This window comes from Brachyhypopomus gauderio, chromosome 12 (genome assembly GCF_052324685.1).
Source record: "Brachyhypopomus gauderio isolate BG-103 chromosome 12, BGAUD_0.2, whole genome shotgun sequence".
NCBI classification, from domain to species: domain Eukaryota; kingdom Metazoa; phylum Chordata; class Actinopteri; order Gymnotiformes; family Hypopomidae; genus Brachyhypopomus; species Brachyhypopomus gauderio.
In genome coordinates, this window is record NC_135222.1 from 21,896,549 (window position 1) to 21,922,320 (window position 25,772).

Sequence of the window (25,772 nt, forward strand, 5' to 3'; positions counted from 1 at the left end):
CACGCATACACACGCACGCATACACACGCACTCTCTCTCTCACACGCACTCTCTCTCTCACACACACACACACACACACACTGCATCGATCCACCACTGCTGCACACGGCTTCCTGAAACTCATTTAAACTTCATTTCAACTGCTGCAAAAGAACAACTCACTAGTACTAATATTAGGAGTAATATTACTAGTATATATATCCTAGTAACACTAGAAGTAATATTAGACTCCAGATTTCTCATAATTTATCTTACAAAAGTACCTTTAGGTAGATAAACCAGAACATCCATAGATTACAACGTGTTATTGTTAACAGTAATATTAATAATATATATGGTGTAATATTAGTAATATATAGTAATATTAATCACATATATGGTGTGTCTTTTCATACAATTTTTTCACATCTGTTGTGCTATTATTGTAAATGCTTATGTGCATTATGTCTGCATTATGGTGCATGTAATTATTTCCGTCAATAAAAAACGTGCAGGGTTTGTGTGTGCGCACGCACACGTGTGTGTGTGTGTATGTGTGTGTGTGTGTGTGTGTGTGTGTGTGTGTGTGTGTGTGTGTGTGTGTGAGAATCAATACTAAGTGCTATTGTCACTCCTGGAGTGGTGGTCGGTACAAGGGTGGTAGCAGGAAGCCCCTCAGGCCTCTTCCAGTGTAAATGTGATTACATGTGTTTGAGAGAGGGATCCTGCTGTTGTAGGGTGGAGGGGTGGAGAGATGGAGGGGTGGAGAGATGGAGGGGTGGAGAGATGGAGGGGTGGAGGGGTGGAGAGATGGAGGGGTGGAGATGTGGAGGGGTGGAGAGATGGAGGGGTGGAGAGATGGAGGGGTGGAGGGGTGGAGAGATGGAGGGGTGGAGAGATGGAGGGGTAGAGGGGTGGAGAGATGGAGGGGTAGAGGGGTGGAGAGATGGAGGGGTGGAGGGGTGGAGAGATGGAGGGGTGGAGGGGTGGAGAGATGGAGGGGTGGAGAGATGGAGGGGTGGAGGGGTGGAGAGATGGAGGGGTGGAGGGGTGGAGAGATGGAGGGGTGGAGGGGTGGAGAGGTGGAGAGATGGAGGGGTAGAGGGGTGGAGAGATGGAGGGGTAGAGGGGTGGAGAGATGGAGGGGTAGAGGGGTGGAGAGATGGAGGGGTAGAGGGGTGGAGAGATGGAGGGGTGGAGGGGTGGAGAGATGGAGGGGTGGAGGGGTGGAGAGATGGAGGGGTGGAGAGATGGAGGGGTGGAGGGGTGGAGAGATGGAGGGGTGGAGGGGTGGAGAGATGGAGGGGTGGAGGGGTGGAGAGGTGGAGAGATGGAGGGGTAGAGGGGTGGAGAGATGGAGGGGTAGAGGGGTGGAGAGTTGGAGGGGTGTGCCAGGGGTGGTAGGGTGGGCAGCTCACCACTAAGAGCTTCACACTGTCAACCCACTATGAGTGCTTTAGTCCAAACAAGGCAGCCGAGGAGGTGAAGCAGAAAGCACGTCTTTGTTTCACTCAGTGGGAAGCTGTTCGTCACTCATCACTTACCTTGAGCGCTTCAAAAAAAATAACAAAAACGGCATGTGTGATTAGCTTGTCAAGATCACTATCCCTGTGATGTGGTAGACAGTACATGTGCTGGTTGGCTGGTCAATTAATTAAAAATTCTGCTTATAAAAATTAATGATCATAATATTTCCAGATTTGTGATTAGATTTAATTAACCAAAAACCATGACTTTTCTTGAGACACTTGCATTTCTACAGAATGGACGGTGAGTCCACAGAGAAAGGAAAATCCCGCCACACATTTGCCACAAGGAATCCGTTTGATCCGTAAGCCTTATCATTTGATGTCTTAAAGGCCTGTAATGCCCATATTAGAAAGCCAGATTTGTCAACACTGCCAGCCAGGCGTGATGCTGGCACAGACACCAGAGATGTGGACTCACTCCAGTGGTAACATGAACGCTCACTGTGGCGAGCGCACAAGCTGGACCGTGGAGTGCCAGGCCCGCCTGTATAGGTGGTAACACAACCCAGTCTCTCTGTCTCTTTGGGTTTTGGGCCAAACCCTTCACAAGGACTAATGCTTGACACATCTACATTCATCTCCTGCACTCACACACTTGATTCTGCTCCCCAAGCCCTTTATGCTCTGACCTTGGCATTCTGGGGGGGGGGGGACATGGGGTCTGCAGGGCAGGAACTGGGAGACACTGTTGCATATCAGACAGAACTTTCACCACATGAGTTAACTGATGTGATGTGTGCTTGCCAAAAGATTCACAGCAGCTCAGGTGTGAACGTGCGAGAAGCAAGCATGATCGGACGAAATAGTCACGTCTTTGAAGAAATCTGTGCAGGAGTCCCTCAGTGGACCGTTCCAGACAAGGAGAAACAAGAGAGTAAACGCCTCCAGTGCGGTGTGGAGTGCATGTGTCCTCCTGAGCTGTAAACGAGGAGTCGTTGTCAAACAGGAGCTCGACAAGCGTCCCTGCAGACGGGATGGAGTGAATGCGAACACAAAACCTCCCCAGGGGAGGTGCGAGGTCTCTCACTGTGTTCAACACTGCAACGCCAGGGAGCCTGGAGGCCTTTACACCCTCCTCTTATGCCTGCAGTTTAATGAGGTGTCAAAACCCTGGAGGATAAGCCCACTTTATTTACATAGGGCTGTGTTGCTCAAATTTACATAGATGCATATAGGTTCACACCAGGACATGGGCTAATGTCAATATATATTTCACTGATGTGGTAATTTGTGATATCAAATCTCAACACATATTAACAATAGTGACAATGCTGACATTAACATGGCTGGAAAAAAAAAACTATGATGAAAAGTTTTATGCTAACTTTTCTGTCTTGGTATCATTTCTGTCATACCAATACAGGAATAAATAAACAGATAAATGTTCCAAAGTACCTATTAAACTAGACTGAATTTATGCAGCAGACTGCAGTAAACGATCAATGCTACCTTTAAGCATCTTTTCTTAAATGTTAAAAATGATTAATATCTCTGGTATTGGCAATGGTAATGAAGACAAGTGGACCAGCAATGTGGTGTTTGTTTCAGTCTCTCCAGATGAGAAGGTGAAACATCTTGCTAATCTCCATGAAAATCTCCTGCATTGCCCAAAGTGAAGCCTTCCTCCTCAGTTCCTCGCCTTCACGCGTCCTATTGTTATTTAATTATCAGCACAACAGACTCCAATAACAGAGCTCAGACACTTTAGCCTGTTCCATACCAGGCTTGGCTGTTTGTTTCTCGGTCTCAACAAATTACTACAAATTACTCCTTAACTAAGCCACTGGCACGCCTGCAGAACAGACTTCCTAATCTGCTTCAGAGTAAGAACCTGTCAAGCAATTAGCCGAATTACCCCTGAAGCTACATGTTTAAAACAAAGAGGTTTCATTGAAAGGAGGGGGACAGTGGTTTTGCATGGATCTGCATAACAGTTTAGCCCACATTGGCAGAGCAAAAAAATAAATAAAAACTACTGTTTTCTGGCTATTGTCGGTCCAAGCTGGGAGGCCAAAGCCTCGTGGAGAGCCCAGCTGAGAGGCATTGTGAAGTGGCAGACACCTTGGCTCAATATTCCACTGTGTTGTTGCATCACAATGAGAGGTGTGTGTGTGCACGCATGTGTGTGTGTGTGTGTGTGATGCCGTTGAGGGTTGAAGACTTTAACACATTTAAGGAGCTTGTTTTCCAACAAAAGCACTCAACATTAACATCAGCCTAGGAGCTGGGCCATGAATGAAAAAAGCTCCTTCTATGAAAAGAATAGTTAACAAGGTGTTTGCAATGGGAACTAGACAGCATAAGATCTCTGTTATTTGGTAATAATGGGGACGGAGAGCATTTGTGCAGTGATTTTATAAAATGTTAAAGTATGTCTGGCTATGTTTGAACCTAAGACTCTAGGGTGTTGGTTTGGGATGACTGGATGTTCTGTGATACTGCACCGCATCCAGAGGCTCACAACACTTATGTTATTGATGTTTCTACTCACAAAATCCATTCTATGAGACGGCAAAGTATTTTTGTAAGTCGCTCTAGATAGTGTCTGCTAAATTCCAGAAATATAAATGTCATGAAAGCAAGAGAAAGCAAGCAAGTGTTCATAATCCATGTCTTCAGTCCACTAAAGGAACAGGTATGATACAGTTTGCCTGTTATTTTTGTAAAATGCTATGCATCACCATGCAAATCTCTAATTCAAATACAGTGAACGAATACACTATGTCTTACACTACCCGATACACTATCTGAGATGATGTAAAGAGTATGCTAAGAAAAAACTAAGCTGAACCTCCTGGTGCCACGTTCACTTCACAGCTGGGTTCAGCTGTGTCACAGCCCCCATGGCTTCACAGGGATCTGGTCCAAGACAAATATATGTTCCTGCATGTCCTGACGCTGCTATTCAAACTGCAAGGTCCAACATGAAGAGAAGAGCTGACATCCAGTGGCCTGAACCATACCTGCGCCCCGTCAGGTGCTGGTATGTGCTACAAGGAGCTATCAGTCAGGGAAGGCCTGTCTGCTACAGGATTAGGAGAAACACGCTAAATCAAACTAAATGCTTATATTATGTCTAAGGAACTTCAATTCCAGGTCCCAGTTACCCCTGGAAACGGCAAGAAGACACAAAGCAATTTAGAGGCCAATGCCCTTGTATATTGTAGAACCATTTCTATATTATCTATGAATACTTTCAAGACTAAATATATTGTCTGAATGCAGCTCTATTCATGATATATGAACACATTGTGACTACATATAGTATATGTATGTTTTGGCTGCCCTCTGTATGTGGTTTGTATTTATTGGTTGCTGAGTCCAAAATTCTGTAGAACCAATAAATCCATTGGGTCTACGTCTACTGAGCTACAGAAGAAAATAAGCCCTAAAAGTAACAGTGCAGGGTGAGATGATAGACACCGTGTCTGATCAAAAACCCTCAGCCATCACAAGGCAAACCCCAACATGCAGGGGTGCTTTAATACTACTCCATAACAGTCCACTGTATCTGCACAGCCCGCGTGGACACGTCCACAGCACTGGAACACAAGCAAACCGAAGAGACAATGTTGCCATGTGGAGCGAATGGGCCAGCACTAAACATCAGGGCTGGAGGGCCTGTGGGCACAGAGAGCGTGTTGGATGGATTAGCCTGCACCTCAAAACACAAGCTGCTTCAGCAAAAGACTCATCTTAAACCCCAAATCCCTCATTTACTTACTTTAGTACATGGGCAATATTACCTGTGTCATGAAATCTCATCCTGGAAATTGTTATATCTATCACGAATAAACAAAGTATCATGATTTATAATCAATTCTATTGAAAAGATGAAGTTTGACACTTGGCCACAAGTGAAAAGGGGTTCAATAATCAATTAGCACATTGATCAGGTCTAATGAAGGATCAATTGCATTTGCCTCCCAGCCAAGGACTCCTACAAACCCCCCCCCAATCCAAACACTATCTTTGTTTATGCTGTCACAATGAAGGTTATCTCTGTGGGGACCGGCAGCATCAGGTGACAGCCATTTCCCATGATGCTCCAAAAGCAGTCAAGCTGTCCATCTAGCTGTCAGCTGACCGCTGGTTCCCATGGTTTCCCCATGCTGCCAGTCTCCCTCCCTGAAAGCCTCTATTATGTGGCGATGTTGGAGGGGAACTGCTCAAGCTTTGATAAGCTATCACTGGTCCCAGGTGAGCACTGGCAAACAGTGCGTCAGAAAAATAAATAAATAAATAAACAAGCAAAAAAAAAAAAAAACCTAAACAAAACAAAAATGTGACTGCAATGAAGCAGGCTGTCTTTACTACTGGCCCTCTATATTAGCATTAGGTGGATGACGCACATACACTTAATACACATTTACACACTACAGTTATCCAAACACAAAGTCCACTTTGCTCAGCATAAATGGACATTCATCTTTTTGGATTTTAAATCATTTTTAACACTATCTGAGCAGGAATGCAACTTGGGAATGACAGCGGTCTCATTGCCTGTTGCCAGTTCACTTTTCTGTGAGAAACAAACCACTTGTGAAAGCCAAAGCAAAAATGCTTTTCCCCCCCAGAGTGCTTTGCAAAATGTCTTTAAGTCCAGTATCTGACAGGCCATCACTGAATGCAATTCTTTTAAACATGGTCACAGAAAACACATTTCACTTAGTTTTAATTAGCTGTGTTCAAGGCCTATGACTGCATGAAAAAAGTGTAACTACCACCACCTTGTGTACAGATATCTCCCTGCAGCAGGAGAGAGAGAGAGAGATGGAGAGGTTGTCTCTCTCTGTGTGTGTGTGTGTGTGTGTGTGTGTGTGTGTGTGTGTGTGTGCATGTGAGATTATCTGGGAAATGAAACATGACACCAAACAGAGCTACACGACTAGTGAAGTGTGTTTACTTCATTCATGCTGAGAAAAACACACACAGTCAAGGTTTATGTCAAACTCAGTAGTGTGTTTCTGACATAGTAATAAACGGTAGAATAGAAGGTTGGCTGGCTACACTATTTCATTACCTGTGTGGCCAAAGAGAATCACTGTGTCACTCCACTGCAAAAAATGTCATATTGTCTCAATATCACACACCGTCCCAGACAGAAATAATTGTCATCGCCTTTTTCTAATTCATTTTCATAATGGATTTAGCATTCAAACATATTTGATCATCACCAGACTGATGGGGAACAAATTGCACTGCACCGGCGTATTCTGGAAGCATCCGTCCGTAACCGCCAAAGATCCGCCGACCCGGTGCCCCCACCCGAGCAACAACAAAAACTAAACGAGCTTCCAAATGAGCAAAAAAGCTCACACAAAGGAGCAGGAAAACAACACAGTCTACATTCAGCAGGAAATAATGTTTCTCCCTCACAGCGAATGGGGGGAAAGGAGCAGAATAATTGATTTTTTTTTTCTGTTTTCCTCTAGTGTGAAATTTCTTTTTTGCTATCATCTAATCTAGTCATATCTTTTCCACAGTCTGAATTACACTTTTCCCCATTCTGCTAAGGCTGCGAAAGGTTGTTTGTTCTGCTAATTAACTTTATTACCCTGATAGCTCCCCACAGCCTTTGACGAAAACAATTACCATTCTTTTTTTTCTCTCACTGGCAGAAAGACTATTAATTAGAAATGGGGTCTGGTGCCTGCCATGTTAGCTTGCCATGTTCCCAAGCCCTTGAGCAGGATAGCATTACATTGTCAGTAGCAATTTAGCTCTCATCTGTCTGTGCTAATTATTGTCACATTCATCAAATTCATCAAGGAAAGTGCTCTCAGAAGGATTGCATATTTGCAGTTAATATAGCATAAACTGGTATTAACCATCACCACATTTGTGATGATGAGAGGGACACAACTTATTCATCCCTAATTAGAGCAAGCTGGGTAATTAATTATACATTCCGCCCTATTACTTCAGAGTCCCAGATATTGTTTGTGGAAAAACTGGAGAGCAAGAGTGGGGAGATAGCTGGAGACGGCAAGAGCCAGAGGGGGGAATGGGGGGTGGGTGTGGTGCAGTGGGGGTGGGTGTGGTGCAGTGGGGGTGGGTGGGGTGCAGTGGGGGTGGGTGTGGTGCAGTGGGGGTGGGTGTGGTGCAGTGGGGGTGGGGGTGGGGTGGCAGTCGTGATGTGTTTTGTCACATGCCCTCTACCATAATTCCCACCTGACAAATGCCCCAAATCAGGAGGAAATTGCAACTTGTCATCCACCAAATAAACTGCCGTAATAACTGATTAACCATCAGCACCTGTGACAGGTGCGCCGCACGTCAAGAGATGAGCTCCGGAAAAACACAGGAGCAAGACTAATAAATCATTCACATGTAGTTTGGACTTTATCCAACATATTTAAAAAAAAATTAAAGCAGAGATTTTAGGTTAAATTATGTACTGTGTCAGTACAGGTTAGCTTGTGAAATTCTCTCAGTGTGGGAATCAAAACAAACCGGGAAACATATTAATTAGACCCAAAAATGGCACACGGAGGAATCATTTAACTGTCACGGCTGCTCCCCAAGACATCACGAAGAAGCTCTCGATTCCTTTTAGCTGACTAGCTCCGTCACGTGTGCTTTGGTTTGCTGAGTGCAGTGATGGATGGATTTGTGTGGGAAGCTCTCCTGGCACGGCCACATCCGCTCCGAGCTCCGGCGTCTCCGCAGGGAGCCAGGGCCTCCTCCCTCCTCCCAGATCCATCTGCACCCAGCGCGCACACACTTCTCACCGTGCTACAATTACACACGACACATTTAATCACCCCACACAATGGCGTCCTGGGACATCAAGCGTCTCTGTCTCATGGATATGCATTTACTCATGAGGTCAAAGCTGGCCTGCTGTCTGCCACTGGATCTAGCCTAAAAGGAGCACTGGTTTTGTCACAGGAATCGGACCAGGTAACTATCCTAACTCAACAGCTTTGGGGGATTTACAAACCGGATATCATATGACTGCGTGAGGACATACAGTGTATGACACATTATACGTGGTTTTATAAAAGATCATCAAAGAAAACATAACTCTGGTAGGGTTCTTAAAGCCAACGTTAACGAAATTATTAAGAATATTCAGATAATTATTTGTAATTATGTCAGTAAGTTGAGCAGGCAGTTGATTGAAAGAAATTTCATTTCTGTATGTAACAAAATACTTAAAATACAATAGGCCTTGAAAGAAAAACAACCAGAAAAGAAACATTTTTGCAGCACTTTTGATTTCCATAAACATAATCAGAAATGGTATATAAGTATATATTAAGTATATGTTAAGTATTTTAACATATATATAAACACACATATGTAAGTTCATATATATGTATGTATGTGTGTGTGTGTGTGTGTGTGTGTGTGTGTGTGTGTGTGTGTGTGTGTGTGTATTTTAAAATATAATATTTGTAATAATGAAAATGTTGGTGATGTTTCGAAGACAGAATTATGGGTCAAAATGTATTCACCATATTATACAGTCCTTTGCTGATATGGACTTATCCTTGTGAGAGCATGTAATGCTACATGGAAACCAGTGTCAAACTGACATTTCAGTCAAAGCCTGCAAAGTTAATAGCCAGAGGATGACATGTCAAAGAGCCAAAGTACACCCTCAACCCATGAGCAAAGCTAGCCAGCCACATTCCTTAAGAATGTCAGATTAAACTTAACATGTGCCAGTCGTTATTGGTACAAACTGACCTGCAGGAGCTCTAAAGCAAAACTATTAAGTCCAACATTTTGCCTGTGAGTGTTTATCGGACGAGGATGGCTTACACACGTCCTCTGGAGCAGATATTGAAACTGATTACACAATGCTGAAATGCCAGAGAGGGGACCACAAGGCCAACCCCGACAAATAGGAAGAGAAAATCTTAATCTGCAACACAATGGTGCTCTCGTGAAACCCTATCATTTTCACTTGCAGTGAGTCCGCTGTCTGACTGCGAATGAAGTGAAAAGAGTGGATAGTGTCGAAAATTGGATCAGCAGCTAACATACGCTCATTTTTATCAGCAGCTGCCAAAGGTCATCTGACATAATAGATGATGAATTTAAACCCCACGGATTTCATTTGCAATTTTCAATTTAGCAAGGCCTCCAAACCCCACGGTGATAAGAGTTTCCTCCTATCGTGGCCTGTCACAAACATCAAGGATCGGTGTGAACTCGCAGGAAGGAGAGAAGAGGTGCATATCATCAGAAGGAAAGATAAGACTCCCAGCAGGACAGAGAAGAACCGTATGGAAAAGTTGCAGAGCTCGGTGTGGTGAACTTGGGTGAATGCCATTTATGACATATAACTGTGAAGACTAATTCACCTGTAAGTAAATTAGGCTGGGATGACAGCAGCAAGACACACACACACACACCCCCATCAGTTTTTGGAGGGAGAATGTCATCTCGATGTTTTTCATGTATTTTGGTGCAAAACCAATTATGTAAAGAAGCTGTAAATGGAATGATGACAATGTAATACCCTAGTCAATAAATGGGATATTAGCATGGTACTGCAAAAAACATGTCACCCAAATGTCACAAGACCTTCCAGCTAAAATTGTAGGCAGTTTTTAAGAAGCCTTTCAATGTGTAGTAACGTGTTATCAGCTATAAAAACCCACTTTCACTGTTGTACTTTTTTCCAGACTCTTTTATAACAGCTATTTGATATTTCACAACCACGTACTACTCAAATGTATTATTAGATAGAATTTAAAAATGAACAAGAACATGCAAACGTTTAGTCACCTCTGAATAACTAGCTGTTACTACACAACTCTTTCAGCATAAAGAAACCATTTTTGTCCTGCCATAGAGAGTTCAACTACCATGGAAACAACCATCTCTCCCAAACTTTAGTTGGAAAACACAAATCTGCATTTTAATTTGTGAAATTTACTACATAAAAATGGCCCGAAAACAGCAAAAAATGTAGTTTAGTTTTCTCATAGTCTATCACTGTCATGGGGAAAGGATAGATGTTTCCAATGGCAACAAGTTATTGTTGCTGTCATCTCAGAAGGTGATGGTTCAAGGCTGTCAACTGCCTGGGAAAACACTTATTTTATTGCAAGTTGCTTCCTCTCTTCCTGTGACAACACAAATGACGTGACCAGTCATGTGACCACTACCTAGCTAGCAATATTTGAAAAGCAAAATGACAAAATGCTGTTTAATGCTCTTTTAACCAATCATCTGCTAGACTATAATTCTGGATTATATTTCACGTACACTATATTGATCCATAAATAGCATATACATGCAAAGCCCTTCAAATGCTCCCCTAATTAGCAGTGCCAGCAAATAACTTCTCCCTGTGAATGTCCCACAATATTTTATGCCTCGCTAACCTTTAATCACTATATAGAACACCAGCCCTTATTACACCACTGCCAACTATGATACATTATTAAGACATATTATCCTGTTCAGGCAGCTTTGGCAGTGAATCCAAACAAAAAGTGCTCTATCAAATTCAATTTAGCACTGGCAAAAGACAGCTGACTGTCATTGAAATGAGGCTAAGACTGGGCAGGAGGCTGAGCTGAATGGGGAGAGACACTCACGGGCACTTGGCAATCGCTCCTGTGCCAGGCAACGAATGGAAATCACAGAGAACAGCTGTGACTAATACCATCTTGTAAGTACTAGCCCCAAAGAAAACGCAGAGTGCTTCGGAACAATCCACTGAGAGAGATGGAGGGGTGGGGTGGGGGGGTGGGGGGGGGGGGGTTAGAAGATTTTCCTCAAAAGCAAAATGACAGAGTGTTTCTTAACAGGAGAAAGAGATGTACAATAATAGCCCTGATTTAACCGTATTTTGGATTTAATGGCCAACAAATTGTACAAGAGACTGAAGACATGGAAGTCGTCAGTAAAACAAATGAATTCTTTAGCAGCCATTCAAAGTAATATGTGTAGGTTACATGATGGACGTTTTAAAATCCCTACATGATGATATGTCTAATTACTCTCTACAATAAGAAAATGGCTGGTCCCAGTGTGGTAGTCTAATATATCTTAATTAGGTACAAACAACAATGAATCTTAGCAACATTTCAAAGGACACAAGGACATTATGGTAGTATTCATAACCGGGCGACAGCTACATCATTATGTACCTGAAAAAAAAAAGTTTAAAAAGTTAAAGAAGTTTCTTAAATGATGCACACAGGCCTTAGAGTGGCAAGGAAATGAACTCTGGGTAAAGATCATGCAAATCCATTTATTTCTATTGGAGGAGTGAGTAAAAGGCATATGGTGTGTGGGTGTGTGTGTGTGTTGTGTATGTGTGTGTGTTGTGTGCGTGTGTATGTTGTGTATGTATGTGTTTGTGCGCGTTGTGTATGTGTGTGTTGTGTATGTGTGTGTGTGTTGTGTACATGTGTTGTGTATGTGTGTGTGTTGTGTATATGTGTGTGTGTGTGTGTGTGTGACCTTCTCATCCAGCTGAGCAAAGTCTCCCCTCCACAGTGTGTATGGATGTAGTGAAACTCTTCATCATATGGTAGTGAAACTCTTCATCGCTGCATTAATTGCTCAAATCCGAGCCATGCCGCGTCTCTCCAAACGACACGTTGCTGTGAGTTCCCTTTGATATGATAATGGCATGCTTCTTAGCAGAGGGAAATGCAAATTGCAGGCAGTAATTTGGTGGCATGCACCTGCCGACATGCCACTCACCCTCTCCCTCTCGCCTCAACGCGGCCCAGACTCCAGACTCCAGACTCCGGCTCCAGCCAGGCACACAAAGAGGCCGTGCGTCTGGGCCGGGCCATGGAAGCACTCTTTACCCGCAGATGCTGGCAGCTCTGGCCATTGTGCCCCCTCCGCTGGTAATCACACACGGAGCACGCGTGCTTTTGACGGCATGCTAATCATCAGTTGCTTTGGGTTGCTGTGGAAAATCATGGCAGCTCAAGGCGTGTTGTACTGGAAAATGTTTGCATTAAGATTTGTCTCTTAAATAAATCTCTGTTAATAGAAACCCATAATTATTGTTGTTGTTTTCAGATTTCAGATTTGTTGCTCATCTTAAACACACAATAAGGCTTAAATCAACAGAATAGTCAAAGCAAGAGAAAACGAATTTGAACTCACAATACTGCACATTTTAGCTTAGTATACATACAATGCTAATGAGAAAATATGCAAAATACCCCTCAAAACGAAACACTGTAGAAGATCAACTAATGCCATAAACCCACCACAAGCCCATCTGGGTCCATAGAACACCTACTATAATGACTATATCTAACATAATCATCTCTTATTTATGATAACGTCCTCTCATCTTTGTGCATCATGTCCACTGGACCAGCTAATGAAGTGAGAGTTTTGTACCCTCGTATCAGCACTCTGTGTTTCTGGGAGGTAAGATCTCATCCTCTCAGCACATCACACCCACGCACATTAACAAACTTCCTGTGTCCAAGTTCTGACTCACAGGCTGCCTTGGCGAGGAACAAAAGAGCCGTTTTACGGCTGACCACTGGACTGTGGCTGTATCTCAGCGCTGAGGAATTCGAACGGGCTCTCCTGTGCACATGACGCAGATGAACTGGCCAGCAACTCCGGGCTTCAACAGAAACATCTCCTCAGCTCCAGACCACTGACAGCCTCTGGTTTTTCCTGGCAGCCATGCTACTGATGAAGTCACTGTAACGCTGAGCTGAAGGTGTTGACGGAAAGGCCACGTTGCCAGCGGGAAAGCGGGTCGCTACGGGAACCAAGGTGACTCAGCGGCTGTGCCGACATGCGTCACCCTCCCACTGGGGGTCACGACCCTGCAGATTTGTGGGCTCCTGCTGCCCCCCGACCTCCCACCCCCTCCCCGAGCCCAGTGATCCAGCTGCATGCTCATTGGGTGCTCTGCTCTTCGCCGCACACTTAGGAGGACTGGACTCTGTCAGCTGGACTTTTTCAGATCTGCAGTTTTTGGCAAGGAAGTCATGAAAAGCATCTCCATTTAGAAAAAAAGATCCAAGAAAAGACAAAATTTACTTGTCTTTTGACAAAACAGAATATAACAATTATCATAATGCTTTGGCAGAATCTCAAAGTTTTCATTTGACAGGAGAAGCTTTAAATACACCCATACCCTGAAAAAATAATATTAATCATCATCATGGTAACTATACAATGCATGGTTCAGAGAGTGAGAAACCAAGATCCATTTATTTAATTATTACAGAGAAAAAACTACCAGGAGTTTACAAAAGGCTAAGGAAACCACTGTGATCAGTTATTAAAATGGATGGGATTAAAGTGGGATTAATGTGGGATTATGTCATAATGAGTCTAGTCCCACGGAATGGGTCAAGGCCGGGAATGCATTCACTGCCAAAGCACTCCTCTAAAGCCCACGATAACAACGTGAACCGCTGAGATCAACTCAGAACACTTCCTGCAAAACAGGCATCTCATATGAATATTAATGAGGTCCGAACTGGGCCATAGGTCTAAGCAGAGCTTGTGATCATTATCTGAGCTCACACAACCAGCAAAACTGCTTCTCCATGGCCTCATTATAGACATGTTTGTCTCACACATGGAGGACGGACAAAAAGCCCCATGCTTTGTGCCATGGACCATATATTTCTGTTGCTACAACTCCCAGAATTCAAGCAGCACTGTACAGTATGTCCCAGCATGCTGTGCAGTGTGGTCCAGCACTGCATCACCAGATTTCAGAGGGTTCAAATATTTTAATTAAAATGACTTAAAATTCCAAACTTCACTACTTTTATTTCACATACAAAATGTTTTGCTACTAGTAAGTCAGTTCCTTAACATAATTGTCCAGCATTGTAATGTGTTTCTTGTATAAAGGCATTTTAAGAAAAGAAATATTTTTTATTTATGTACTACTGGGAAAATAGATTTGGTTGGAAAAGTAAGAAAAACATAACCTGATCAAAATATGGGCAAAACTGTTAAAGAGACAGAAATCACCTCACTGCTATGATTTCACACATTCCATTAACTTGTTTTTGAAAAACATTCCTGATAATTATTTCATGGCGTGTCCAGCCAGCATAACATTAATCAAGATTATAACTCAAGTAGCTGAGTGACTCATAACACCTACATCAATGAGCATTGTTTAGCAACAAACAAAATGCACCCAGCTCTTCGAAAGCTGTCAGGAGTGAAATGTGTTCAACATAATTTTGCTCATTACAGTTTAAAACCTGTCACAGTAACTGTATCAGCGCAGCACGACACTGGATTAAAACCCAAAAGGTCATTATCAAAAGGTCATACAAATCCTGACGTAAAAAACCCAGACGAAACAAAAGCCTAATGATAAAAGGATCCACGTCACCACACTAACCTCAAAATAAAATATGTCTAACAACGTTCTGTGGGGAGAAACTTATCTGACCTGACGGGTTTCCGCTAACCTAACGACGGTGGGCAGGAGCGGGGCACGGCTGACCGATGAAGCTCAGTAGCCGCCTGGTGAGGCTGGCACACGGCCCTTTGCCTGCCTGCTCTGACCGAAGGGTCATTCCTACCCACCAGCCTGAATGAAAGAGCTCTTTTCACTTGACTGCTGTGGCTGGCACGCTGCCCTGCGCAGTGCCCAGGCTGACTGTCACTCTGGAAGTAACAAATTGGTACATTCTCAGAATAATAATTAGTGCAGCCATGAACATACTATTGTTCGAGCTGTATAATGAGGGAACTGCCTTCTGACCACGTGATCGTTCTCTGCGGCCTGTGCCGTAACTGAAACGGAGCAAGACGAGGAAAACAACCGCATTTAAACTAAGAGGCTGTAGAGAAACCTGGTGTACGTTCAAATTAAATTAAGAGGTTATTGCATCTAGTTCAGTATATTTTCATAGCTATTTCTGATGTAGACGATTTGGAGAAATACAAAATATGATTATAGTAGTACATGCAATAATGACTTCTATATGTTGATATCCTGGACTCTGAGACTCTTTCAGTGTATGAAATGCATAACAGCAGTGGGGTTTAATGATGAAGTAACAACCTTAACTCTAGTATGAGTGACATCATGCTGTAATGGAACCGCTAAATGCATTTTCAATATACAGATCAACAAGTGAACAGGAAGATGACCTGGACCTCTAACTTAACCAGCAGTAATGAAAGGGATGCCAGATAGCTAGCAAATATTTCATGTGTCTTTAGACACATTTCAGATATATTGTCAACTTTATTCTATAGACCTAATGAACTGTGTATAAAAATACAGTTTTATTTAAGTTGAACATAGTAATCTTAGCATGAGAACAACCAGTTAAATTTGAAAGATGAATTAAAGCATAGCAAATGTATTCGCGCGCATGCAACACATATGGATGTTTTCATATTTTCACAATCCCATTAGGACTCTTATGAGAAGAAGCAAAATATTATTATTTTGATATTGACATCCTCCGAACTTCCTCCAGCTCATTTGAGTGCTTCTGTGCCGGCGTGTTCCTGGTTGTTTTATTATTAGACAGATTTACAGTCACCTGTCAGCGAGTAATCGGAGTGCTGCCCTGCTATATACATGGCTTCCTAATGGACCTCAAGTTCTCCGCTAACGAGAAAACGGTTTCAAGAGACATTGCTAATTATTCCCCCCATCCTGTATGACACTGATGCTGTTTCCATGGTAATCTATTTTTTTCCTTTCTTCCTTTTAAACAGCACTAAGCGCTTCCTGAGGTACACCACAGTTCCACCTCCTTTTTAATAGTGTTCTGTAGTGGAAACAAACTGCACTGCTTTCATTATAGTATGTACACATAGACAAGTGATGCAAGGTGGCATTTCTGTTACATATAAAAATAATCAGTAGACAATGAGAGTAATCTGGAATTAGTTTAAAAAAATGTCAGACTGGGATGATCTCTATACCATTCAGTTCAGTCCTGATGCACACAAATCCTTGTGTTGGCATGACATTGCATTATCAGAATGTGTGCATATCAATCCACACTGTAACTGATTTGAACTGAATTAGTCCCATACGTTTAAAAGGTGAGGTCTGTAAGATTAAAACAGTATTTTTCCCCCTGGTATTTTTCTTCTCTTGTTCTCCATCCACATAGAGAAAAACAGTCTTAATCCTTCCTCCTCAATTCTAGAGTCTCTGGGGGACCATAAAGATCCCTGGGGGTTACACCAAGCTATATATCTTTCCTTATTATAGAAAGGTTTCAGTGGCCTTTCTGTCCAAAGCATAGTTATGATTAATGGTGTGAAATTGTAGGTTAAATCACATCTATACTTTATCTCTTTAGAGTGCCCCCATCTGGCAGCAGGTGAAGAGAGCTGCAAATTCCCTTTTGATATCTTATACACGGTGTTTGATGTGAGTGTGGTCATTAGGTACATTTAGGTTTTCAGCATTTGGCAGACATTTTTACATATTTATCATTAGGTAATAGCAAATCAAACAAAGAATGGAGAATCCACATCCCTCAAAACATGCTTGCATGAAAATGCGATGTGTCATGTGGTGAAAACTGAGTGATGATTAACCAAAAAATGACATGTTTTTTTTACACACCCACAGGAAGAGAGAGGAGGACTGGGAAAAGCCATGAAGATGCTGAATGAATTTTCTTCAGATCTATAAGGCTTTTCTGCACAAATGACTGACAGACATTGAGGTAGCGAAAAACAAATACTGTAAACATGCAGGACCTTGTTTGGGGAACTGCACTTAAATATCTTCCCATACAGCATCATCTAAGTTTACCTGAAGAAACACGTTATTTCATACCTATGGCCAGTGAAAGCTCATGAAAGGAGCCATGTACCTTCTTTGCAGAGAGCTGCCCAGTCTCTAGCAAGCCATTCAGTCATGCTCTGTAATAGACAGCCAAGAGGTCTGCGACACTACGCTTAAAAAAAAAAAAACACCTTTAGAAAAAGAAAATGAAGAGTTTATGGGGCAGAGATCAAAAATAAGTGCTACTCTACAACATGCTGAGTCTTGAGAAAAAAAAATTATTTCACATTCTTTAATTTTCCAAGTAAAATGGACAGCCATTTCGGGGTCGAATAATTGTTTGAACCAAGGATTTTATCATTAATCCAAGAGGGCTGGCGGATCCGGGGTCACGTTAGGGGTTGATTAGGTACGAGACGCACAAAGCTCTCCTCAGTCGATGCCGCTGAAAAGAAGCAAGTAATTTAGATTCCGAATTGGTCTAGGGGGCTGTGAAGCTCACTCCATTACCAGCCATTTTCAATTTCAGCCTCACAATAAACATCAGACTCGCCAAGGAAATTAGAGCATTTGGTAATGTACTAGAGATAGGTGAGCCTCGACAAGATGACACAACCTCCTAAGCTTGCCGTGAAAGAAAATCCTTGAGATGGGCCTCATATTTGACTTGTATGTGTGCTGTTTTCTTAGCATGTGTTTTTTTTTCCCCTCAGACCCACAAGGCCTTGATTTTTTAAACCAAATAGATAATGTGAGAAAATGATTATGAAGAAAAAATGTGTTTTTAACAACTTACTGTATTGAAGTGGTTAGGAACTCATTAATTTTCTGCATTTGCATCCAGAAATGAATCTGTCCAATATTGGCAATTTAATAATTACTTTTGTAAGTAATAACAAAGGAAAGTTTTTGAATCATAATTTTTCATTAGCAGTACATGAAATGTTCTCTCACACTCATTCATGGTCATGAAGCATACTGAGGAAGGATTAATATGTACTCATCAAATAACAGTGAATGTTTGCTTCAAACGCCTTTGCGTTTCAGGCCAACTCCACAAAGAATTGAGATGCTTCTTGCAAAACTATTACACAGTGACCCAAATCATAAAAGAGTTCTGCTAATAGAGTAGTCCAAAGCAAAGGTTCAAGAATAAACAGTAATGGGTGAGAAGCTGGCCTCGAACTCCTGGAATGAAGTATATTATGCCAGATACTTTATCATCAGCATAAAATCAATATAGCTGGGGTAGAAGCTAATTTTCTCCTGCATTTTCCCTGCTGCTGGATCTGAGAGAGAGGACTGGCGATGAAGGTCTGGCCTTAAATGAATATTATCGGCATGAAAACAAAGTGACTACCTGAACAAAGTCCATTTTTCACTCCGCACTTCAATAGAGTTTACCCAGCTAACAGAAGCCGCTAGATCCTTTCCAGTAAAGAACTGGAAATAAACCCCTATTGCTCCTCTCAGTGGGAGGGGCTCATGGTCAAACTAACGCACACACAGACCGAATGCAAAAACATCAACTGGGGGAAATGCTGTAAGAATGGCCCACAAAAAAACACACGTATAATACATCATATCTTATATTACCCGTTTGAACATAGAATGACACATATCTTATCAATACTGTATTAAAATCTAGTTTCACCTCTCTCATACGTGTGTATGTATGGAATTGGAGTTTGTGCACAATTAGTACAGGAGGTAACAGAGCACTCTGTGTGGTTATGCAGGCTGCAGCATTCTCGTTCATGCGCATGACTGATGGCGATGCCACGTGCTTCCTGCAGGACTTTGCTCTGGAGCTCAGGTAGTAAGGTAGCGAGGCCCACACAGGGTGAGGGGGGAGAGAAGATGACCTGTGTGTGTAACTGCAGCACAGCCAAACCAAGCACTGCGCTTCAAGTCCATGATGTAAACGACCACAGCGCATTCATTTTCACCAGGATCTCACTACTGCGTGGCCATTAACATAAAGTTGGTCATTTGAGAGAGAGTTCCAGACCAGTTAAGGTTAGAGGTCTGGACCAGGAGCAATCTAAGTCACCCTGGCTCTTAATAATTCACATGAGTTCTCTGTACGGTGAGGTTGTTTATGTGTGTGCTCTGGTGTTTGTATACAGTAGTTGTATTTATTACTCTCTATAACAAATTGTGTTCCTCTGTGCTATTTAGAAGATTTTACTCTGTGTGGCTTGTGTTATTTTCCATAGATTTGATAGATTAGTGTGTATTAGCTTTGTTACTCTGTATTAACTGAGGGATTCTGTGCAGATTTTATTACTCTCTGTGGAGTGTGGTACTATGTGTGGACTGTGGTAGTTTGTGTGGAATGTGATCCATTCAGTGTTGGTGTTTGAAGCTTGTGCTATTTTGTGTGGACTGTGTTTCTCCCATCGCATACACTGTGACATCCAGGACCTTTCTTTCTGTAACCTCTTTCATCATTAATGAATAATCTGAGCTTTTCTATCTTAAAGTCCCAGAAACATAAAAGCATGATTAACTCATAAGCACACAGACAGAAAGTAAATCTGAACATTATATATATATATATATATATATATATATATATATATATATATATATATATATATATATATATGCACTACAATTTATTTTCTGATTCTGCTCTTTTAAAGCCTACTTGTTGGAGAAGGTTAAACACTTCATTTTCAGCCTAAATGAAAATGACATTACTGAGGTGAATGTTGGCTGGAAGCCGCCAGAGGCCACTGCAGAGGGGCAGAAGGTGGTGTGTCGAGACCCAGGGGCGAGGCATCGCCAAGCTAATCAACACTTCAAACTTCCTGCATTTCTGACCTGGAGCTAAACCCAGTAGCAGTCCCAGCCACCCAACCGGGCGTGAAAGGCCAGAGGCCCTGAACGCCCGTCCTTTGAGATGCTTCTGAAAAGACGGAGCCACTTCTTCCACACCAGTGCCTCCAATTTACCAAAGGTGGCAAACTTAGCAGATAGTGTCACCAACTAAATTATGTGAGGCTGTCGATTTCAAGAAACACGACAAACATCCTTCCATTTTTTTTTTCATCTACGATATGAAATTAATTATCATCTTGATTAAGGCATGGGGTCTTAAGATCGATCACAGGGATGAGTGGGCTCTGCCCACAAAGGAGCACTGATGTAGCGAGATGGTAGCTGAGGCCATCAGGACGAGGCTATTTCCCAGAGGACGATGCTCAAACACCATGACTAGATATCTGCCCGTCACAGTCAAGCTCACCGAGAGATTCCTTTGGACCAGTTCAGAACACATAGCAGGTAACATTGATTGGCTATTCGATTAGGAGAACAATGATCATAATAAACTAACATCTGCAGCACGATATGTTGAGTAATATTCACCAGAGGGAGCTGATCAAATGTGTTTTGTGTATATTGACAAGAAGCTTTTACACAGTCAGGCACTGGGCCATGGGTACTGAAATATGTGAAATAACTATTTCAGTACTATTCAGATTTATTCAGCTAAACTAGAAGAATTTTTACTGAAATTACACATTTCATTTTTAAAATACCTGTAACACATATAAAATGTCTGCATAATTTTCATGAAATATAGAATTAATTTGTTTTAAATTTAGAAAGATTAGCATTACCCAAAATCTTCAGTGAAACAAGAGCATCAAAAATGCTGGATGTTAAATCCTATACATTCAGATTACTCATAAATCTTGTTCCCAAGATATCGTGATGATCTAATTGTTCTTAATTTAACAGTTTTCTAGAAAATCCACCAACATCCTCTCAATACTGTTCAAACAGCTTACTTTTATGAGGTGGAAAATGAGGTTCTTGACACTTTATGAAAATATACATATTTCATGAGACCCTCCAAAAAGAAGCTGGCAAGCTACAAAAGACTTTTTTTCAATAGAGTTAATGCATACAGCAGATGGCCTTTTTTCTACTGAAATTGTCTGTAATTGTTTCAATCCCATCTCAGATTGTTTTGGGGTTTTTTTGCATCTCACTAGATCCACATCTGTGTGATATTAACAGGTGTGGAGTTAAAAAAGAAACAGACACATAATACGGGAGGATTGGAAGCCAGCCCACATGATGTGGAAGTGAACAAATTAAAAAAGAAAATGGCCTCATTTTAGTCCCCACTCGAAGAGTGGATCCGGCTTTCAAAGGGGGTGTTAGGAAATACCCAATGCACCCAAATTTTCAAACACCTAGAAACAAGGTCGTTAACATCAACATTTTAAGAAAACGCACATGCAGATGTAGTTCTGAAGCTAAAGAAAAAGAGCTGGAGGTGTTCTTTAGTCACTAGTCTGGTAATTAGCTGCTAACACTCTGCTTTGCCCTAGTGGAGAAGAGTGGAATAAAACACATTAAATTGTGAAGGAAACCGTCTTCATAATACAGAAAGAGCACAACAAAACTTGCAAAGCTCTGTCCAGTGTCCAGCCCTGCATCTTTTGTGTCTTCGAACTGATGAGCAGTGGGAGGAAGAGTCAAAGTTTGTGTTTAAAGTCCGCTGGTCCCCCACGGCGATACCCTGAACATACCCAGCACATAACAATGAGCAGAAGATTAGCAGAGCGTCTGAGGACTCTCAGAGCTACAGTGGAGAAGCGAATTCATGTGTCATCACAAGCTGGGTTAAAACTAAGATGTTTAATTTTCTACATTTTATCATAGCCACGCAGGCCGTCCCTTTTCAGTTACAGCATCATTTCTTTTGGCCAGTTTAAGTTCCGATGCAAAATCTCAAGCTCCCCCAAATCTTTGCTGACTGAGTCCCAAGATGTCCCAAAAATCTGGATATTTCCAATCTTGGCTTGATGGGGTGTGCGGAATTAAGAGAAGCAATTACAGAAAAATGAAATCTTGTGTTTTCTATACAAATAGGGACCAAGGGAAAGCAGATTAGGATAAATCCGAATTGCCTGTGAATTTGTCCAGCCCCCGAATGACAGAACTTGTTATTACTGTATGTAAACACTGCCAAGCTGATGATATTGTGGTAAAACATACCCCACATAAAACATCTTCGGACTTGTTCAATTACCCAAAGCACATTAATGAACAGCAGTCAAAATTTTTTGGTTTAATCTTCTTTGGACTATGATGCAAGTGGGACAAAAAAAGGGGGGTTGGAAGAATTTGCGTGATGCCAGTGTGCAGGAAGTAAATGAGCACTCTCCGTTTGGAGAGGCTCGCTGGAGAAACACAGAGGTCTAATCAGTGTACAGAAAAAGAGAAATGATAATTACAGTGCAACAATTCAAGGCCAAAGACACAATGTTGCATTCGGCATACGCATACAGAAAATGAGCACACGGCGTGAAAATGTTAGTGACAAATATGACATCATTAGAGAATCTGAAGAAAAGGAAACGCAAACCTAATCAAATAACAGTCACTATACCCTTGTTTTGTTAGCGACCAAGCTAACAGTATCTGCCATCTTCCCTTTGTAGTGCTATGGCCTGAAATCAACCTGATACTTCAGCACTGAACAATGACCTGCAGAATGCAACACACACTAGTGGAATTCACACCAGAACTTCATTCATGCAGCATGTCTCTCCTTCAGAGTGTTTCAGAGTCTAGAGAACGTGTATGTTCAGCAGCACAGATCACAGTTTCCCTCCCACTAGTATGAAGAATAATTAAGAATGTTATTTGGAGCCAAAATTGTATTTTCCATATTTCATTATTCATGAACCTCCCTGGCAATGTCTTACCCATGCAGGTTACAGTAAGCGTCTGCTACAGCAGATTAAACTAAGAAACCCATCATTATCCAGCCACACACACACACACACACACACACACACACACACTCATCTCTATGCGTTTCAGACCGTGGTTGCGTTGAAGATATTCAAAGCCCCCACCCCACACCCTTCCCAATATATCACCCTGGAAGACCATTAAAGCCTACCCATGTGAATACCAGCCATTCAGTGGGAACTCACTGTTCATTGTTCACGCCAAGGTAAGTGGGGAAACCTTTAGACTGTAATCACTGCAGCATGGCCCCTGCACGCACATCTCCGAGAGCACAGAGGGAGAAACTGGAGAAATGAATGTTAAAATCCAACAGACGCATCCTCGCCGTGTAAGATAGTGTGTGCAGGGGAGCAAGTCTAATTCTCAAACCCCCCCCACTCTCCTTCTCTGAAATCAAATTAGGGAAGTGCACTGAGCAAAACATGTAAACTCCTTAACGCTGCTGGATGCCTGCTTGCTCGCATCTTCTCTCTCCATTGTCAGGAGTCTGCCAGTGAAACCTTACAAACCTTGGCTTGGCATGGCTCAGAGCTCCCAGCACATATTGTGATTAAGAGGTTGCCATAATACTGACCAAGCCTTGCTTCGCAAACACTCACATATCAAAGTGGCCTAGTTATTATTACCTGTGACAGAAGAGAAACTCGTGGTGTTCAGTGTGTTAGTGTCTTAGTGTTACATTCTCTGCCCTCTGTGCATATTCATTTCTGAAGTGATATTCTCTGCTCTGTTTGGCCAAATACAATGAAAATAGATTTATGAATAAATTAATGCAGCACCTTATAAAAATATCAGTTTGTATGAGAATAAAATGTTGTTGGGGTCAGCTGCCAATTTGTATTGTGACTATGTTTTTTTAATTAATAACTTTCTTGACCCAGAAAGTAAATGTTTCTGCATTGTCTACATTATGATGAATTACAACTTATGTTATGACTAATAAAAAAGACTATAATAGAACTACAATCCAACTAATATGCAAAAGTAAAACATTATTAAAAGCTATTACAAGAATACAGGGAAACAAGCCACTAGAGTACATGTTTAAAATATATCTATACATTTGTATTTTTAACCAAGAGCCTGTTAAGAGTTCTGGAAAGAGTTAACTCATTTAAAAAGAGGTGCAGATTGCTGAAGGCTAGGCCACTGTGCAAACATTTACTTAGGCTGAATTAGCCTGACATGCACGGTCTCATGTTCATGAGCTGATGAAATGGCTGGCCTGTCTGCTTAGGAAAGTCCAGAAGTAAACATTTATGACAAATATCACCCCACACCAGAATGAGCTGATTCAGATAAATTAATTACTAATGATATCTATAACTGTCCAATTGGATTGTCAAACTGTCAAAACTGTTCTCATGTGCCGAGTTGGTATTGTGCTCTGTTTTTAAGGTATTGCTTCTTTCTGGCAAACATACTCAATCAGTGTCTATGTTTCTTCAGGTTGATGTTTTTTTTTTGGGGTTTTTTTTTTGTTTTGTTTTTTTACAAGCAAATTTGTTTTCTGCTGTTTCATGGCTGATAAATTATGATAATCCTTAAAGGGCAGCAGGGTGGAAATGAATGGAATCAGAGTGAAGGTGAGATTAGCATATCCCCAAATCCATTTACAGACCGCCAGTGTTCAGAGTACAGCTACCATTTCACTGGTTATTATTCCATCATCGATGCTTCATTTCACCACCTCATTTCTCCACCACCCCCCCACACACAAGCTGACCCCCTCCCTCTCCCCTCCACCAAACTCCATTTAAAGCTGCTCACTTATTTGACCAATATTTGTTACTATGCACGACCAGATTAGCATGTAATCGGAGGAGGGTTATTACCGGCCATCGTGACAGGAGTTATCAGAGTAGGGAAATGTTCGACAGAAATAAAGGGAGACTAAACAAGCTTATTTGCCAACCAATGTGAAAATAGATTAACACCTTACTGAACTGACATAAGAGACTAAATTAATAAATCAGATAGATCACGGCAGCAAAGTAAACGAAGACGTCACACGGCCACAAACTGAAGCAGACTGCACCAACCAGCAGAGTCGAAAAGCAGCCCTGATCTTCTTAGACCGTGTGTGTGTGTGTGTGTGTGTGTGTGTGTGTGTGTGTGTGTGTGCAGCAGAGAGCTGGTGCAGTGACACCTCCACCCAGCATGGCTTAGATGCTTTTTATTTAGGCCAAGGGCCCGTGTGCCTCTTATTTAGAGCAGAGAGGGCCCATGTGATTCCACAGTCTAAACTAATCAGCCACGTTCTTGGTCTGCTCCCTCTCCCTTACACCGGCCCACAGCCAGCAAAAACATATTTCCATTTTAACGCCTTCAGATGATCAAAGCATCAGCTTAATATAATCAGCTCAAAGCCCATTTACCAGCCAGGCCCACCGCTGCGTCTGGGGAGCGCTTCGCTTCCCGCTGCTATCTATTCGGAAACAGGTGCTATAATACTAAATTAATTAGTCGGAGGAGATGCACCTTGTTCTTCGCGGCCGGCAGCCCCGTGTGGGTCACAGCCTCCAGGAAAATGCCATCTGGGCTTGAGTTCCCCTCTGGGAGAGGCAGAGGGAGGGGGCATCGCCCAGCCTGCAGTTGACTGTGGAGCTTTTTACATGACAATTAACCCTATTAGCCCCCAGAGCACCGTGCTCACGCTTTCTGGGGTTTTTTTTTATGCCGGGGAGTTTGGCGGTGGCGGGGTGTGTGTGTGTGTGTGTTTGTGTATGTGTGCATGTGTGTATGTGGGGGGGGTGTTGGGCTCCAGCACCTCAACACGTCGC

At 42.2% G+C, this 25,772-nt stretch overlaps 1 long non-coding RNA gene across 2 annotated transcripts in view; it reads right to left on the minus strand.

Annotated features, from left to right (window-relative positions):
- Positions 1-25,772, minus strand: part of LOC143528223 (uncharacterized) — a 90,202-nt gene that overhangs the window by 48,475 nt on the left and 15,955 nt on the right. The gene's annotated exons all lie outside the window — the stretch shown is intronic.